The sequence below is a fragment of the Siphateles boraxobius genome, unplaced genomic scaffold (assembly GCF_051911475.1).
Source record: "Siphateles boraxobius isolate OS27281-9 unplaced genomic scaffold, OSU_SipBor_1 29, whole genome shotgun sequence".
Lineage (NCBI taxonomy): Eukaryota > Metazoa > Chordata > Actinopteri > Cypriniformes > Leuciscidae > Siphateles > Siphateles boraxobius.
The window spans coordinates 21,239,235-21,259,383 of NW_027508908.1; the positions used below are offsets into that span (position 1 = coordinate 21,239,235).

General features: G+C 42.0%; 1 protein-coding gene across 13 annotated transcripts in view; it reads right to left on the reverse strand.

Moving 5' to 3' along the window:
- The window catches only part of raph1b (Ras association (RalGDS/AF-6) and pleckstrin homology domains 1b), a 73,966-nt gene that overhangs the window by 42,752 nt on the left and 11,065 nt on the right, over window positions 1-20,149 (reverse strand). For 9 of the 13 annotated variants that reach the window (XM_077246882.1, XM_077246886.1, XM_077246880.1 and 6 more), the window contains exon 2: window positions 14,133-14,192. The exons of 2 other annotated variants lie outside the window; for them this stretch is intronic. The gene's annotated coding sequence lies outside the window, so the exon portion shown is untranslated. Of the gene's footprint in view, window positions 1-14,132; window positions 14,193-19,524; window positions 19,564-20,149 lie in introns of those variants that run through there. 2 more of the 13 variants (XM_077246878.1, XM_077246877.1) reach the window with 2 other exon arrangements.

Consider the following 20,149-nt stretch of genomic DNA (forward strand, 5'->3'; position numbering starts at 1 on the left):
TGGGTGAGGCTAGATGCGATTCCTCCTTAAAAACACATTTAAATAGAATGTGAAGAAAGAGATATGTGTCGCCTATCAACAACCTACACCTACCAGCATAAACAAACGCTCTTGTAATTAAAGTGGTTATGTTCATGGCAGCTAGTTTGAATAATAAATAGCCTAACCATTGCCTATGCAGCAAAACACAAGTTTTCTTCAAATTCTGAATGGATTATTGCCTAGAAAGCATGCATAAAAGTGCTCCCTTTATAATCAATAAGCTGTCACTCATCTTAATTCATCGCAATCCCACAAAGTTCTGCTAATCGATTAAGCTGTCTGTACAATGAATATCTTATTTAACCTACATAATGTCTACACTTTTTTTGTCACGAGTTAGTTCACCCAAAATTAGCCCATGATTTACTCACCCTCATCGGAGTTATATTAAAGAATGTAAGCAAAGCCATGCGTTTGTGTAGGAAAAATATTCATATTTAAAACTTTATAAAGTAAAATAACTAGCTTCTGGCCAAACGAACATACGGATTCGACTTAAGTCTAAGCGCAACTTATGCAAGTAATGCGACGTACTGCTGATATTTACACTACGCCATGACGCACTATGCTACTTATGACATCACAAGTTGCGCAAGTTGTGCTTTAGGCGCAAGTAAACTGCGTATGTTTGTTTGGCCGGAAGCTAGAATTGTACTTTGTAACGAGTTAAATATGAATATTTTTCATACACAAACTCATCGCTTCGCTTCAGAATGCCTTTATTTGTTTACTTGGCGCCATGACCAAGTACTGCGATGTTTGGCTTTAGCATTGGAAGACAAGCGTAACATGACCAATAAGTTGCCAGCTGTTCAAGCAAAACATTACACACAGAAGACAATATTCCTCCGACCAGGCGAGCAACCAACAAGAAAAGGTGTTAAAACCAATTCTCGCCCAGGACTACTGGAAGCTGCTAGGGACTTGAAAATGCTGGCTGATCTTGATCAGCGGCTTATTTTTCCACCTGAGATTGCCACCACTAACCTACGACCAGATATTGTTATGTGGTCTGGATCAGCACGCATTGTTCAACTGATAGAGTTAACAGTGCTATGGGAGGATGCGGTAGATGAGGCATATGAGAAGAAGAAACTGAGGTACGCTCATCTGGCCACTGAAGCAGAACAGCGAGGATGGAGAGTCCAGGTTTATCCAGTGGAAGTGGGTTGTCGAGGTTTTGTGGCACACTCTACAACCCGGTTCCTCAGAGACGTCAGATTCAGTGGCCAAGAGTTGCGTCGCACAGTAAAGAACTTATCTGAAGCAGCAGAAAGGAGCAGCAACTGGCTGTGGTTGAGACGGAAAGATTCTGGCTGGCAGTGTACAGGCCGCCATGCAACGGTTTTGAAGAATTCTTGAAAAACTCAAAGAGTCTGTTGGTTTAGTTGTATAGTTTGCATAGTAGTTTTAGCTATTACATCCTGTGTATTTTGCGTGAATGAGGATTGGTGTTTGGACAGATATTGTGTTTTGAGGTAGTATGGAACTGTTGCCACTGGAGCTTGACAGCCTTAGTCAAACGTGTTGGCGTGTATGGTCGGGTTGCGGAGAGATTATGAGAGATTGTGGGTAGGTCACATGTGAACTACGAGGGAGGAGCAACCTCAGCAGCAGGAGGGATGTAAAGGTCAGTAAGCTGGGCTGAGTTGAGTGGGGGACGGAGGGGGGTGACTCTGGGACGCCAGAGTCACTGTCGAGCCCTCTTGAGGTGTTGTGGGCTAGTCGACGAAACACTGAGGACGGACGGTGCCCACTTGAAGACCCTAGAGATGTCCCCTACTCAGCTCAATCTAGACGGTTGTCATGCTGATCCACTGGGGAGACCGCATTGTGGTTGCAGCCGTTGTCTGTGCTGACGCGCAGTGTACACTGCAGCCATTAACACCAGACAGAAGGATATTCACATCACCATATGGAAAGAGGCGTCAATGGATGGAGAAGCATACGTTACTGTAAAGCTACGTCTTGGTGCTTATCTTGGCGAAAGTCGAGTACAAATCAGCATGCAGTTTTTGTCACGGAACACACACTGGAGGCAGAAAATCCAAAAGCAGTAGTTTAATAAAAAAGGGCAATCCAAACTCTTAGTCATCCAGGCAGGGGTCAAAAGTCCAATAAGGCAATCCAAAACATAAAATACAAACGAGAACCAGTATGATACAAATAACGGAAGTGTGGGGACATAATACAAGGACTCCGTGACACATACTGAAACAGACAGGGTTATATACACAGGGAATCGACAATGATAATGGGGAATTGGCTGAGTGCAATGATCAGTGATAAGAAACAGCTGAGTGCAATGATGAGACAAGGATCGTGGGAAATGTAGTTCATAAGTGAAGGACACCGTGGGAAAGGAGGACATCTAGTGGACATCAGGGGAACACAAACCCAACACTGTGACATAACCCCCCCTCTACGGAGCGGCTACCAGACGCTCCATGACCACAACAAGAAACACAGAAAACACAACACAATATAATACAAGAGGTTCAGGAGGGAGGTGGAACGGTGGAGGATCAGGGGGAGGGAAGGTGGGCCAGGTCCATGAAGGGAGACAGGAACAAGGAGTGAGGGTTTAACCGGGGACCGGGGCAAAACAAAAAATCTATCGGGCATCCAGGGGTAAACACAAAGTCTATCGGGATGCCAGGGCGAAACGCACAGTTCATCGGGAGGCCAGGGCGAGACGCAAAGTCCATCGGGCGGCCAGGGCGAGACGTAAAGTCCATCGGGCGGCCAGGGCGAAGAAGACCTCTCGGGCGGCCAGGGCGGCGAAGACCCCTCGGGCGGCCAGGGCGGCGAAGACCCCTCGGGCGGCCAGGGCGGCCCCTCGGGCGGCCAGGGCGGCGAAGACCCCTCGGGCGGCCAGGGCGGCGAAGACCCCTCGGGCGGCCAGGGCGGCGAAGACCCCTCGGGCGGCCAGGGCGGCGAAGACCCCTCGGGCGGCCAGGGCGGCGAAGACCCCTCGGGCGGCCAGGGCGGCGAAGACCCCTCGGGCGGCCCCTCGGGCGGCCAGGGCGGCCCCTCGGGCGGCCAGGGCGGCGAAGACCCCTCGGGCGGCCAGGGCGGCGAAGACCCCTCGGGCGGCCAGGGCGGCGAAGACCCCTCGGGCGGCCAGGGCGGCGAAGACCCCTCGGGCGGCCAGGGCGGCGAAGACCCCTCGGGCGGCCAGGGCGGCGAAGACCCCTCGGGCGGCCAGGGCGGCGAAGACCCCTCGGGCGGCCAGGGCGGCGAAGACCCCTCGGGCGGCCAGGGCGGCGAAGACCCCTCGGGCGGCCAGGGCGGCGAAGACCCCTCGGGCGGCCAGGGCGGCGAAGACCCCTCGGGCGGCCAGGGCGGCGAAGACCCCTCGGGCGGCCAGGGCGGAGCAGACACCGGCTCAGGAACAGCAGACACCGGCTCAGGAACAGCAGACACCGGCTCAGGAACAGCAGACACCGGCTCAGGAACAGCAGACACCGGCTCAGGAACAGCAGACACCGGCTCAGGAACAGCAGACACCGGCTCAGGAACAGCAGACACCGGCTCAGGAACAGCAGACACCGGCTCAGGAACAGCAGACACCGGCTCAGGAACAGCAGACACCGGCTCAGGAACAGCAGACACCGGCTCAGGAACAGCAGACACCGGCTCAGGAACAGCAGACACCGGCTCAGGAACAGCAGATACCGGCTCAGGAACAGCAGACACCGGCTCAGGAACAGCAGACACCGGCTCAGGAACAGCAGACACCGGCTCAGGAACAGCAGACACCGGCTCAGGAACAGCAGACACCGGCTCAGGAACAGCAGACACCGGCTCAGGAACAGCAGACACCGGCTCAGGAACAGCAGACACCGGCTCAGGAACAGCAGACACCGGCTCAGGAACAGCAGACACCGGCTCAGGAACAGCAGACACCGGCTCAGGAACAGCAGACACCGGCTCAGGAACAGCCACAAGAACTGTAATAGTCACAAAAACAGACACAAACACAGAAACAAACACTGGCTCTGGAACAGGCACTGGCTCTGGAACAGGCACTGGCTCTGGAACAGGCACTGGCTCTGGAACAGGCACTGGCTCTGGAACAGGCACTGGCTCTGGAACAGGCACTGGCTCTGGAACAGGCACTGGCTCTGGAACAGGCACTGGCTCTGGAACAGGCACTGGCTCTGGAACAGGCACTGGCTCTGGAACAGACACTGGCTCTGGAACAGACACTGGCTCTGGAACAGACACTGGCTCTGGAACAGACACTGGCTCTGGAACAGACACTGGCTCTGGAACAGACACTGGCTCTGGAACAGACATTGGCTCTGCCTCCGGCTCTGGAACAGGCATAGGCTCTGGAACAAGCATTGGCTCTGCCTCCGGATCTGGAACGGGCAATGGCTCTGCCTCCAGCTCTGGAACAGCAGACACTAGCTCCGGCTCTGGAACAGCAGACATGGGCATGTCCAGGATCCGAACCAGACGCTCCAGATAGTCCAGATCCAAGAAGGCAGACGGCACTGGCTCTGCCTCCGGCGCTGGAACGGATACTGGCTCTGCCTCCGGCTCTGGAACAGGCATTGGCTCTGCCTCCGGCTCTGGAACCGGCAATGGCTCTGCCTCCGGCTCTGGAACCGGCAATGGCTCTGCCTCCGGCTCTGGAACGGGCACTGGCTCTGCCTCCGGCTCTGGAACGGCCATTGGCTCTGCCTCCGGCTCCGGCTCTGGAACAGCAGACACTGGTTCCGGCTCTGGAACAGCAGACACGGGCATGTCCAGGATCCGAGCCAGACGCTCCAGATAGTCCCGGCCCAGGAAGGCGGACGGAACGTGAACAGTCTCTCGCTGGGCAGACGTGACGTGAACAGTCTCTCGCTGGGCAGACGTGACGTGAACAGTCTCTCGCTGGGCAGACGTGACGTGAACAGTCTCTCGCTGGGCAGACGTGACGTGAACAGTCTCTCGCTGGGCAGACGTGACGTGAACAGTCTCTCGCTGGGCAGACGTGACGTGAACAATCTCTCGCTGGGCAGACGTGACGTGAACAGTCTCTCGCTGGGCAGACGTGACGTGAACAGTCTCTCGCTGGGCAGACGTGACGTGAACAGTCTCTCGCTGGGCAGACGGAACGTGAACAGTCTCTCGCTGGGCAGACGGAACGTGAAGATTCTCTGACTGGGCAGACGGGACGTGAACAGTCTCTGACTGGGTAGACGGGACGTGAACAGTCTCTGACTGGGCAGACGGGACGTGAACAGGCTCTCGACCACCTCCTCCACTGCGACCTCCACGGGTTCCACGAAACTTAACTAATCGGGTCCCCTTAAAAAACTCCCTTCTCTCCCGCTCGGTGGCTGGGGAAGAGATATTGAGAAACATACCGCTGGATCTTGTGTGACGGAGTCCTTCTGTCACGGAACACACACTGGAGGCAGAAAATCCAAAAGCAGTAGTTTAATAAAAAAGGGCAATCCAAACTCTTAGTCATCCAGGCAGGGGTCAAAAGTCCAATAAGGCAATCCAAAACATAAAATACAAACGAGAACCAGTATGATACAAATAACGGAAGTGTGGGGACATAATACAAGGACTCCGTGACACATACTGAAACAGACAGGGTTATATACACAGGGAATCGACAATGATAATGGGGAATTGGCTGAGTGCAATGATCAGTGATAAGAAACAGCTGAGTGCAATGATGAGACAAGGATCGTGGGAAATGTAGTTCATAAGTGAAGGACACCGTGGGAAAGGAGGACATCTAGTGGACATCAGGGGAACACAAACCCAACACTGTGACAGTTTTAACTACTGAGTAGTAGTTGATATCTAAATCATTATCAACCCCCCGGAGCCATGTGGAACACTTTTATAATAGGTAGGTGCACTTAAATGATTTATAGATGCACTTTTTTGATGGATATAGATGCACTTTCATGGACTTCAAAACAGAAACGGCCATTCACTGCGATTATAAAGCTTGGGCCAGGAGATTTTTTTAATATAACTCTGATTGTGTTCGTCTGAAAGAAGAATGTCATATACTCCTAGGATGACTTAAGGATGAGTAAATCATGGGCTAATTTAAATTTTTGGGTGAACCATACCTCTAAATCATAACGAGAGAATTTGGGTGTGCAGATCTCAGCACTGGACAAAAACTCTGGCGTTTTGAGAGGTGAGGGGATTCTAACTTAAACACGTCTAATTGGCCACTGCGTTCAAGAAATCATCAGATATGTTTGTGATTGGCTACACTGCTCAATGCTATTTGTATTAGTTTAGAAGCTCTTAAGTGCAAAATCACCAAATCTATTTATGTTTATCAGTTTATGAAGATGAGAGCATTCACAAGATTGCAGAATTCAGAGTTCAGGTCATGCACTGAACAAAACTCCTGCGTTTCAGCGATTACTAATCGTAACGCCTCTGATTGGCCATTGCATTCATAAGCTCAACAGGCATGTGTGATTGGTTATAGTGCGCAATGCAATGCAAAACTCGTAAAAAGTAGATGCTACATGAGCAGTTCTAAATTTAATGCCGCAATCGACACTTTTAATTAATTTTTTTTATTTTCACTTTATTACAAGATTTAGTTTAAATGTGCTGGTGAATATTTGGACCAAGCCCCCGTTCATTTTTGACCCATGGCCAGGAGGTTCCAAGGCTTTACACAATATCCACCTATGCAGCTTGTCTTGAAATTTATACTGTCACCCGAAGATGTGAATACAGCCTCACGCAAAAGAAATTTATTCCATGAGCAAAAGTGTTCAATAATGAGGGCTATTGAGATAAAGTGAGAAGTATTCATCTGGTCATATGAACTTAATATGTCAGCTCCCATGAGGCAACCAGCTCATTTGAAACAATTTTCATCATCTTTCATCAGAGCTCTTGATGCAAGTTAGGGGTCTGCCTAATGAACGCTCTGTGCTGAAGAGTTCAGAACCTTCATTTGATGATTTTGATTGGTCCTAAAATAACAGACTTGGTTTGAGATTTTTTTATTCCAGTGGAGGAATACAAGTAGATTTAAGTGGTTCCATGAACTATTTCCTCCAGATGTTCTATTCAGCTATTCTTTCTTCCATATCTGCCACATCCTGCCTGAAACAAAAACCAAAGGCACATGCTCACGGGTAGTGCTGACTGTCGGGTATCCTCCTCGCTTTGCTCTCTGTGTGTATGCAAGTGTCTGAAATGCAGTTGTATACAGCTTCAGGGCAAGATGAGCAAGCAATCCCCTTCACTGGGGTCCCAGGTGGTCTTGAAATTTCACAGACAAAGACACAGTCACACACACACGCACACACACATGCACGAGCACACGCACACGCACACACACACACACACACACACACACACACACACACACACACACACACACACACACACACACACACACACACACACACACACACACACACACACACAATAATGCTGGTTCCATGCATGCAAAAAGCACCTGCAACATACTGCAGGGTCTGAAATTTATACATAAGAGGAAATATTAAATATGAACAGATAAAAGCTCTCGCGATGCAGATATTCCATGTGATGTCACTAGATCCAGCAATTTAATAGTTCTGTCAGGAACTGCAGTTCTTTAAGGATCACCAGAGACTCTAGTAACCATGCACTGTTCTCTCCACTTCCATTAGACAGACGGTACCGCAGCATCAGGTCTCACACCAGCTGACTGTGGGACAGCTTTATCCTGCAGACTATCAGAATGTTGAACTCCAACATCACGTAACATTAGAACTGAAACACCTCCAAACCCTTCAGCACTGCAACAAGAGGGGATCTCTGACCTGTCATAATCCACAAAATAATAGCTCCCGGTTTACTGCATCCCATCATGCATTTTTTGCCCACTAGTCTGTGCCTATTTTCGCTTCATGGGCAGCACTAAGAGTAGGTTTTTGAGGCTTTGATCTGCAACGAAGAATATTCATTTAAATTAATGTTTGCAGAGTCTTCCATTCGGCAGACAACTCTGAACAAACTAGAGGATTTGTTGACTTTTAGGTCAGAGTTGCACTACATGCAGAAGTAATAAATACCAAATGTTTCACAGATGTAACTGTGACAAAACAGACAATACAGTTGTGCTGACTGACCCTTTGTTTTTCTTGCAAAAATGTATTACGGCAATCCCAATAGAAAATGACTAAAAAGGCTGTATTATGCTGCCAGGCCAGTAGTTGGCGATTTAACTTTGTCAAAAAAACATCCCGCAAACACATCATAAGCCTGATTGAATGTTTTCTCAAATTCACGTTTTTGTTGTTTACATGGAGATGGTAAAGGTATCGTTTTTTTAAAACCTTGCACTTTGAAACACGTTTTCAAAAGCTTTTCAGGCCCCCAAAACGCAGTTGTCGTGTAAATGAACGACCAAAGCGCATACAAAGTTGTGTAAACAAACCCTAAATCAAAAGATTTTTCCATATACATCTAAAAAAGGTTTGGATTAAATTTTTATTGTGCTTGTCTTCAAAAAGCCTAGAGCCTCTTTGCCCATCACCGCATAATCACTAATGATACACTAATGATCATAATACAATGATGAAAATGCATACTAAGCATAGTATAAATATTTTAGTCTTTAAGTCAAGTCAAGTCACCTTTATTTATAAAGTTGTTTTTACAATATAGATCGTTTAAAAGTAGTTTTATAGAGATAACGGGAAAATAATGCAACAAAGTTTGTTTCTAGAAGAAAATATTGTCATAGTCCAGCTTAAATAAATTCAGTGATGGTTCATTTTTGTTGTAAAAAAGTTATTAATTTAGTTAATATACAGTCGCTCTGGAGAATATCCAGCTCAGTTCAGTTCTCATAAAATGGTGTCAATGCAGGCAGATCAATACTATTATTGAATATTAAGTGTCCCCAACTAAACAAGCCAAAAGAAAAAAGGCGATAGTGGCAAGGAACCAAAACTCCATCAGGTGGCAGAATGGAGAAAAAAACATTTTTGAAAAAAAAAAAATTACCTCTGAGAAACCAGGCTCAGTCTGGGGCCAGTTCTCCTCTGGCAAATGAATGACCAGTGTATGATTATGATTGAGGCAGCATTCCAGGTCAGAAGTCAGATTGGATTGGAACATTCAGAATATTTATCCAGTTCTATCTGGTTGAAGATCGGAGTCATCATGCCGGTATGGAGACGGGTTTGTTTTTCATGGAATCCACATTGACAATTCTTATTTAGAATATTGCAGTATTTATCATAAGTGATTTATCTGTGCACATCATTATTATTTTGTTTTTTAAATTCATGAGCCCTTGCAATCTTTAATCATTTTTTTTTAAATCAAAAACATTAGCATCCCCTCCCCCTTCCCTGACATCATATCCTTGATGATGTGTACACTGGTACGAGGGCTGAGCATCATGTCACTCACAAAATCATCTCAGCAATCAGCAGACAATATCCTGTCAAAACTATTTAAGTGTAAACAGTGTCTGTTTAAGAACTGCTTTTTTGTACCTTGCACATTTGTTATGTCTTAAGCACTCTGTATCTGTGCACTGTGTTAAAGCATATGTTTATGTGAATACTGTGCATTCCTAGCAGGGGCGTAATTTGTGGGGGGGATGGGGGGGATATAACCCCCCCAATATTTAAATCTATGCATTACAACCCCCCCATTATTTATACCATGATCACAATATCAGGAGGCATACCCAGACTTCAACCCCCCCAATGTTCAAACCAAATCTACGCCCTTGCACAACTTGCTGTCTGCGTGCAGTGTTCTCCCACAGTTCCTCCACAGACAATAGGGAGCATTTGACTATCTGTCTAAAAGTCTACCTCTTTTGCACTTCATCTACAGTTGGACTGTGTAGCATTGGCCAACTGCTAACTCTTTGAGGGCCTGTTGCATGTCAGGGTGGACACACAGACATGACAGAAGTCTCTGATCTGTCTCTGGCAGCTGGGAATGGCACGTCCATCCCCCAACCAAAAAACAAACGTGTTGTTGAGAGCTGGGCGGCAAATTGTCGAACCCAACCTTTGACTTCAGCTGGCTTGGTTACAGTGTTGAAAAGAAGGGCACCCATGTACTGTACAAGTGAAGCAGTAGGAAGCTACTTGTTATATTTGTGACCAATAGTAATCCCAAACACGTCAACCCAGTTTATTTAGACGCCAAAGTGAGAAAGCAAGAACGTAGATTTAACACAGCATGGTCACCTGAGAGCCTCATGTCAACTGAGTCAGACTAGACATACTTTAGGTTATTTTTAAACGTATTCTTTAGTATGAACTCCAAAAAAGCCATTTACACTGTTTGTAAGCTTTAGACAGGAAATATGAAATACACAGCCTACTATCAGTGGATCTTTAAAGATTCCACACATTACTGTAGCTTACAAAAATAATCAATATTTATTGCAACATTTCAGTCATGAAAGAAATCATACAGATTTTTTGTTGTTGTTGGAAGCTTTGTAATTTGTGAGATATTTTCTCTAGTAATACCTTGATGTCTTACACATATAGGCTACATGTGATCACTCAGGTCTACAATGAGTATTTTGGTCAATGAAAATCATGAATATCAAAAAACAAAAAACAAAAAAACAACTTGTTTAAAACACACCTGCCAAATTCTTAGAAATATACTGTTTGCATCTTTGATTCTAAATGGGTTTGATAAACTTTAATTCACAAGTGGAAAACATTCAAGACATTTGCCAATCTTCCCAGAAGTGGATGTCCCAGCAAATTCAGCACAAGGTCAGACCGTGCACTGCTCAGAGAAAATCGCAAATCACCTATGAACTACACCTCAGACTCTTCAAGCCTCAATTAACATGTTAAATGTTAACATTCATGGTAATACAATTAGAAAAAGACCGGACAAGTATGGCATGTTTGGAAGGGTTGCCAGGAGAAAGCTTCTTCTCTCTAAAAAGAACATACATGCAGTACAGCTTTCGTTTGCAAATTTGCATCTGGACAAACCATAAGACTTCTGGAACAATGTCCTTTGGACAGACGAGACCAAACTGGAGATGTTTGGCCATAACACACAGCATCACATTTGGTGAAAACCAAATAGCATATCAGGAAAAACACCTTATACCAACTGTCAAGCACTGTGATGGAGGAGTGATGATTTGTGCTTGTTTTGCAGCCACAGGACCTGGCCATCTTACAGTCATCGAGTCGACCATGAACTCCTCTGTATACCAAAGTATTCCAGAGTCAAATGTGAAGCCATTAGTCCGACAGCTAAAGCTTGGCCGAAATTGGGCCATGCAACAGGACAATGATCCTAAGCACACCAGCAATTGTAAACCAGAATGGCTGAAAAAGAAAAGTGTCAAGGTTGCAATGACCCAGTCAATGGTATCCACCTTTAAGGGAGCTGTGCATAAACAGATGCCCACAAACCTCAACGAACTGAAGCAAAGGATGTAAAGGAGAAGTGGGCAAAATTTCCTCCTGAACGATGTGAGAGAATGATCAAGTCATGAGAAAATGATTACTTAAAATTATGCTGCTAAAGGTGGTTCTACAAGCTATTTAATCATAAGGTGTACTTAGTTTGTCACACATGGCACTTGTCAACAGCCTCCAGACAGCTCTATGTTTAATATGGTGAACAAACTGGAATGTTTCTGGAAATTAGTTTGGAGTGTTTGTGTGTAGGTTTGCATTTACTGTAAATATTATTTTTTTTCCTGGTTGATGAAATTATACCATGCTAAATTCAAAAATAGAAAATATCTTAATATCCTGATATCTTAAAGAAAAAATGTTTCATTAAAAGAATGAAAATCTTGTGGAGATTTTGGCATACAGTAATGCGTAAAAGAAAGGGCACCCCTTTGAATACTTTTAAGTATCAGAACATAAAATAATCATCTGTTTTTTAGCAGGTCTTAAAATTGGGTTAATACAACCTCAGATGAACAACACCACATGACATATAAAGCCAAAATAGGTTTCTTCACAAGATTTTCATTCTTTGAATGACTTTTTTTTCCTTTAAGATATCAGGATATTAAGATATTTTTAATTTTATTTTTTCTATCATCTAACCAGGAAAAATAAATCTTTACAGTAAATGCAAACACGCACACAAACACTCCAAACTAATTTCCAGAAACATTCCAGTTTGTTCACCATATTTAACACATAGCTGTCTGGAGCCTTCAAGCCAAGGCTTCAAATGGTTGCACTCATTCCAGGCATTATTCGCAAAAATCCAGCTGTGATTTTAAAATGCTAAACCTTCACTAAATTCTGTCTCCTAAACCTCAATCATTCTTTCCAACCTCGCTTCTGTCTGCACTACAAATGGTTCCTCTGAAAACACATGTACTGTACACTACACAATGGATATATTTTTCCTGTTTGGTTGGGGATAAAAAGATGGCAGAAAAAAAACATGGCAGAAAAAAAACAGACACCCAGCTTCCTGCAGACATTATTTGTCATGCAAATGTTTAAAGAGACATTTCAGTCACCTCAGAACATTTTCACTATAGTTGTGCAATATTTGACTCTCACATTATTTGCTAATGTGCATGTACAGTACACAGAAGACATAATAATGAAAACTGAATAAAAATTTTCACCTTTCCTTAAGCACAGACAAAAATTGTATATCACAGATTACACACCAGCAACTCCAAACAATGCCAAAAAAGGCCAGACTTTGACAGTAATTTTCTGGATGTAGAAGAGTGGCCTGAAACCCATCCCTAGAAGCTCAATGGAAAAATATAGAGGAGAAAATATCCTCCATTCCTATACAGGCAACCCTTGCTGATAGCGATTTACAAGGTTACATAAATGTTATCGATAACCTATGGGTAAAATGCACTCTTAATGTATGGAAAACTATTATAATAGAATATAAATTAAAGAAGGACATTGTGCCTCTCAAATGGTGTGCATATGACTCTGAGTTTACACCAAGCAGAATATGCTAGATTTAAGGACTGGACAGATAAAGGATTAACCGTTTTATGCAATATAATAAAAGCTGACACAATAACAAGTTTTGAAACACTCAAAGAGAAATACTCATTAGAAACACAAGACTTCTACCGATATCTACAGATGCGACATTTTGTTAATATGAAGATGAAGAATGCGGTTAAGGCAGGGAAAGTTATAAAGGGATTGTTCAGAAAAGCATACAATTCAGATTTGTTTGGTAGAATTATTTCATGCGTATATAAATGTCTGTTAAATCTTAAAACGCACTCGACTTTCTATATTAAAACAAAATCGGAGAAGGAAGGAGGAATAATTATATCTGAGGAAGAATGGACAATGATATGGAGGTATCTGGAAATGCACCAGGTCACAGAAATAGAGGGAGTTTGGTTGGAAAAATCTGATAAGATATTTTATTACACCCTCTCAGAAATCATTTCATGGTAATAATGCTCCTATGTGCTGGGGAAGCTGTGGAAACCAAAATGCAAACCATTACCATGTTTTCTGGGATTGCTCTATTATTAAGGATTATTGGAGAGAAATACATATTGCCTTACAATATTTTTTTAAATGTAAAATATCATTCGACAGTAAAACCTCATATTTTGGATATATACCTCAATAAATCAATATTTAATGAATATTCTGCTGGTGAATGTAAAAAAGAGCTTGACCAAAAAATGGTTGTCACACGAGAGCCCTACCCTAAATGCATGGATGGAAATCACAATGGGCATTTACAAATTGGAGAAGATAACAGCAATTTTAAATCATAAACTGGGACAATTTGCTTTGTCCTGGGAAAAGTGGACCAACTATGCAACATCTCAAAGACCTGATTTTATTTTATTTATTTAATAGTTAATATTTAGAATACACAGAAAGACTACTCCCTACATGTACATTATAGTTCTTTCTTCTTCTTTTGCTATTTTGTTTAAAAAATGTTTACATTTCTGGTGAGTAGATGTACGGCGAACACTACCTTATTGTGTGTATATATGGGCATGACATGAAGATATTCGATATATAGTATCTGATGTACATCTAATTGAAATGTAATGTTTACCTGAGAAAAAGTAAATAAAAAAAAGAAGAAAAAAAAGAAGAGGAGTGGCCTACCTTTGGTACAGTGTTGCACTCTTTCAGTCTGCTCAAACTGCCCAATAGGTTAACTTATGCCTATAGAAAGAGAGAGTGAATATAAGCGTGTGTATACACAAAATATGACTCTTTTTTCTCTCTCACAAAAACTGGTACTTTGATGTGACCTGGTTTTAATTAATATGTTAATATCATAATTGACAGCCCCAATTGTAAGGTAAACTGTGTATCAAAAGCTTTTAACCCAGATATTGTGTACACATCAAAAGAAACTATAACCTGAATTTAAATAGGACTAAAAAACCTTAAACACAGAGCGGGGGATAAGAAAAAACAGGGTTACTTTAATTAAAACCACACTAGCATTTTGAACAAACCAATCTTTTCCCAGACAACAATGACTCATAACCTATACAATCCCTTTCAAATTGAATTACAAAAAGTGTGATGACTTAGTTGTGCTCATTCGTCTTCATCAAGAAAGTCCTAACACATAACCTCTTATTTGCCCTCAAAACCTTGACATACACACTCCCAAACATCTCAGCTGATGAGAGACAAAAGTGAAGAGTAGGAGTGTGTGTCCCGACTCCCGAACAAAGAAGACCACAGCTGCACACTGAGGCACAACTGTGCCGACCGTCTGTCCACATGGCAGAATGAGACATGCAAACCTCACCGACCTGCAAACCATGTGGTGTCCTTGCAAAAAACTCCCTCATTTGATCTTTATTGAGACACTTGGGGAGTGGCTCATGTTTGTTAGACATACTGAACAACACAGTATATCCACATTCCACCAACAGTGCTGAAAAAATAGCTCCCTGATTTAATATTGTCTTTAAAAAGTTGTTAAAAATGAAGGAAGGTGTAGGAGTTCTTGAATAGTGAGTCATTATAAAAATCCTCTTATCACATGTGATATTGGTTACCATGGTAACAAAGTCAGTAGGAAGCCTTCTCAGTGTCTACACTGCTAAAACGCATGGGAAAGATAAAATTTTTTCTCTAAATAAACCAAAAGCAACTTGCTCACTGATGCGAAGGGCTCATAAGGTGTGCTGATACACTGTCACAAAATGTATTTAACTGTAAGTTCATCTATATTTTAAAATTCAGAATAGGATAGTTTTCTGTTACAAAGTAGTGATACCCCAAAATAATTTTTTTTAACAGAAACGCTGAAACTTTTACACAAAGTGTGTCAACACTGCTGACAAATGTACCTGTAGTAGCTTTTCCATGTTGTATGAACAAAACAGACAGTGACAAATATCCAAACAAACACTGTCAGTTTTGACTATGCATTTGAGAGAGTGTTTGTTAGATTAGAACTGGGACAAAATATATCTTAAAATTCAGCATTAAATGAAAATACACCCTATATATTTTCAAAATGCATGTTCTAGATATTATTTGTGAACAATTAATCTATTAATATAGGTACGGGTGGGCTATAGGTACGGGTGGGCTAAGAATGGAGCTTCATAAATGCTGTTCATTGATTCGAGTAAATTTTTTGACATTTGGGTATAAAGTGTTTTAATTTTCAAATATATGGTGTAAAAACGTCTGAGTGCTGCCCTCTTCAGGTTAAACGGAAAGCTCTTGCAGTAGGGTACTCTCTGACGTAGAATACTCTCTGACGTCCTTGGCAGCCCTTGGTATAAAAGCATCTGGTTCCGTCAAAACTACTGTAGCGAGTCAGGAGTTGGAATTATGAGTATTGAAAACGATTAGGATAGATATATATTAGCATCTAGTTAGCATAGCATTTATATAGTTATTTAGATTATTTCGTGTAGCCTATAGGTAGTTAATCTCACCTATCGCTCCAGTTTGCAAACTATATTTTACGTGGGATTGCTCCTCCAACGCAATGGAGGTGGAAATGGGCTTCTCCACACAGCTCGCGCTGCCAAACGCTGCTCTTCCTGCATGAACTCCACCACCGCAACGGCGTCATAATGTGAGTGAGCATATATTTTTAATCACAATTTATGTTCCTTCTTATTAGGCTATAGTTAATCCTCTGGTGTCGACAAACGCGCCTGCGCGATTTGCTGATTATTTTTTTCACATAGCAGCAAAATATAATGAATGTAAAAGTAATAATAATCCTGGAAAAAATTACCTTAAAATGACTGAAAATAAGAATAATCAGATGCCGATCGCGATGCAGGAGTTAAGACCGCAGTTTGAGCTGGTGTCCACAGACAATTCACCCTCCTCCACTTCAGGTGAAGGTGGGGGAGAAAAGTTCTCGACTTCAAATGGCCGCTCTGTTGCAAAGCTACTTGCGTGACTCCATTTTAGCTAGTTTGACAGCAGCTGCGGGTCTCTGGCTCTTGTTTTAAATTATTTTGTTCCGTTATTATGCTTGTAGTTGTCATCTGTTGGACCGTTGGTAAAAAGTGACAGTGATGAGCGCTGCGTTTTACCCCAAAGTTGAACATTCTTCAACTCTCGGTGACCAGTAAAAAACGCGGGGGGCTCAGCGCTTCAGCATGAAAAAGACGCTCAGCTCCTCGTTATAATCATGGCATTTAAAAAACGCAGTGCTCCTATTGAAAATAATTGGAAAAATACACCAGCTGCGTGAAAAAAAAGCTTTGGTGGACACACGGCCTTATGGTTGACATTTTCTACCGCGGTAAGTTACGATACCCCGCCATACCGCCCAGCCATATAGGCTTCAACAAAAATGTTTTGACCTCGTAATGTTTAATCAAAATGCAGGATCTTCAGGTGAAAACAACTTCTCTCTGGTAACATATGCAGGACTTCTCCCATCATTTTTTAAACAAAAAACCTGCCCTTTGCAAGCTCGTGTTCATCTGCCCCCAATTTTGAGAGAAATGCCTCATCTCAAAATCCAATAAACAACCAATGAATAAAAGCAAGTTCTCATCCTACATTTTTTCTTTTTCAAAAATCTGTTCACTAAGGTGCAACAACTAATCCATCTGTGTACCGTGCATGGAAACCATCAGCCAGTCAAGTTGCTTTAGGCCCTGTCCCAAATGGCACACTTCATATGCACTTTCGGTCTAATGGACTACAATGGCTGCGGCGTGCGCCTGTCTGTTAAGTTCATGAGATGTAGGTTGTCCCATTTGTCATTTTAGGTGTCAAAAGGGTGCTCACGGTTGATATGCGCCTGCAAATGAAGCAAATGAATCTCCGCTAAAATTCAAGCTTCCGTGAATGAGCGCCCCGCGCGCATGCGCGCCAAACAGACGAGCACAATAGAACAGTAGCGCAATAATTCTGACTAAAATACATATTACTAAAATATTTGTTTTTGGAGACAATAAATGTGCCATATGTGGAATTTTAAACCTACAAGTATATTTTTATGAAAGTGACCATTATAATGGGGTAATCAAATGCAGGCTAATATAATTAGTTTGTGCTTTTGTTTTTATTTTCATTTTTAGTTTAGCCTTTAGTCATTTTTAAAGACAAAAGCATTATTTTTGTTTTTAGTTTGTAATGTTACAAAGTTAGAATGTAATGTGATTTTAACCATCTTTTTGCACATAATATATTGCATAGCCTACATTACATTCCCTATTTGTTTCCATATCCTTCAATATCAACATTGTTTGGATATCATTGAGCAGGATGTGAAATAACTTTTTTTTTTAATAAATACATTTTCTTTATCCAAATAGAAAAACGTAGAAAGTACCGAGATATATATTGTATATCGCCATTTAAGCAAAAAATACAGAGATATGATTTTTTGCCCATATCGCCCAGCCCTATCGTCACCCAGGTTTCAGAAGTTCTGGGTTCTTGCTTGATAGGAAAATTACTTAACAAAAAGGAGTTGTTTTGAAAGGCTGATTCTTTTGCAGCATCGAGCATCTGTTTTTCAGTTTATCTTGGCTTACACAACATGCAAAACATGTATGTGCTATTGGAAGTCCAAGAAAATGTTTAAAAACAGAGACAAATTACTATTTTTTTACACAAAATAGGTTGGTAAGTACTAGAGACCATCAGTATAATGAAGAAAGAAAAAAAGCACCATCAGAAAATCCAGATGAGTCATGCACTGTGTCATAACACACTGATATTGTGTGACAGAAAGAGAGTTTGATGACAACCAGGTGTGTCTATCAGCATTTAATGCAAAGGGAACAAACATAACCCAGCGGAAGACTACACACAGACTTCCAGCACGAACAGGAAATGAGGAGTGAGGAGGCACAGAACAGAAGCCAAAACAGTGGAGGTGATGTCAGAGGAAAACCCCATATTGAGACTTTACCATGAACTGACTATTGTTACTGAGTGGACAGATCAAACACAGTGTCCACACATGGGGACAGAACTGCACAACATTAAGATGAAGCTTGAAACGGAGTCCCAAGCTGACTGGTACAGTTAAATTATAAGGTCGTCTAACTAACTCAAAATTGCTTTTCTTTCTTCCCTCTCCAGGCAAGTAGACCCAGATGCACAGATTCTCACAAGTTCTCAATTAAAGATGATTAAAATAATGTTTTAGCTAAAGTTAACGCAATAACAAGTTAAGTTCCTCATTCCTTACTTGTTTCACTAGTCCAAAAAAAAAACTTTTCTTGAACTGCATCAAAGCACATGGTGCTTTATGCACATGGCACAAAGCAAACAGTGATTTAAAGTAAAAACTGCAATTCAATTACACTTTCTGGACTTGTCATAGATGTTTTTTTACCGCTCATCCAATGGTAATTTTGAATGACTCTTATATGACTCTGGAATAACAACTCTCAGAGAGTTATTTGTTCATTGTTTTTGTGACCAAGTATGCTTAACATCCTTTCATTCATCAAATTGGTTTCCTGTACAGAGCCTATTTGTGTGTTATATGATAAAAGGACGAACGACTCGGACAAAAGTGATTTAATCATAATGGGTTTTTCATCAGACTATGTTTTTCATCAGAATATGTTAAGTTTGCATAAACAGACATGTTGGGGGGAATTTGCCTTATGAAAATGTAAGGTGGAACATTTAAATTCAACTTTTGTTTGTTTTGCTGAATGAGATTCAAAGATCTAAGACGTGAAAATTATCCGTTCTTCACATCACTAGTACTAATTGTGATTTTATTCTTAATCTTTGGTGATAACGGAGTCCGAGGACGTGAACAGCTCTGAGTAGAACATCACGGGTTGTCATCTCATAATTATGGCAATTACGACATGGCGCAAATGAAGCAAAACAGCAAGTAACTTGACATTCTGAAGTAGAAAGACTGAAATAAATGATAATTTTCTTAATAAACATACTCCAATAATCTTTGCTTTATTTACAACTTTGAATGTTAATGATGTTAAGCATATTTGAAAATTTTACCATACATTTGCCATACCAAAAACGAAGTTGAAAAACTGAAGTGAAGTGAAAAACCAACCTGAACGCTGACAGTTTGTCAGATCCCGTCAGCAGACCTCAACAGAAAATGGAGAGAAAAGGGTACTAATACCACATAATGGCTTTTTGAGAGCTAAATGTTAAAGAGTGAACAACTCTCTCTTTCTGATGTTCTCCAGGGATATCCTAATGCTAGGTTATTGATTTACTAGCCTCAACTATACCACACACACAAATCACCAGAAAGGTTTGAAACGGAGAAAACAATCTTATAAAAGATTTATAGATAAGAGCACATATATTTCATGAGTATAATTGAGAACATTTCTACTATGAGAGCTTTCAGGATTAAGCCTAATGCACAAAAAAAAATACTTTAATAACAATACTTTAAATATTTAACAACATAAGACCTCAGATGGTCATGTTAAACCATCTGGTTTATTTGGACAACCAACACACACACACACACACACACAGAAAGGTTTGAAACGGAGAAAACAATCTTATAAAAGATTTATATATAAGAGCACATATATTTCATGAGTAACTGACAACATTTCTACTATGAGAGCTTTCAGGATTAAGCCACAAAAAAATTACTTTAATAACAATACTTTAAATATTTAACAACATAAGACCTCAGGTGGTCATGTTAAACCATC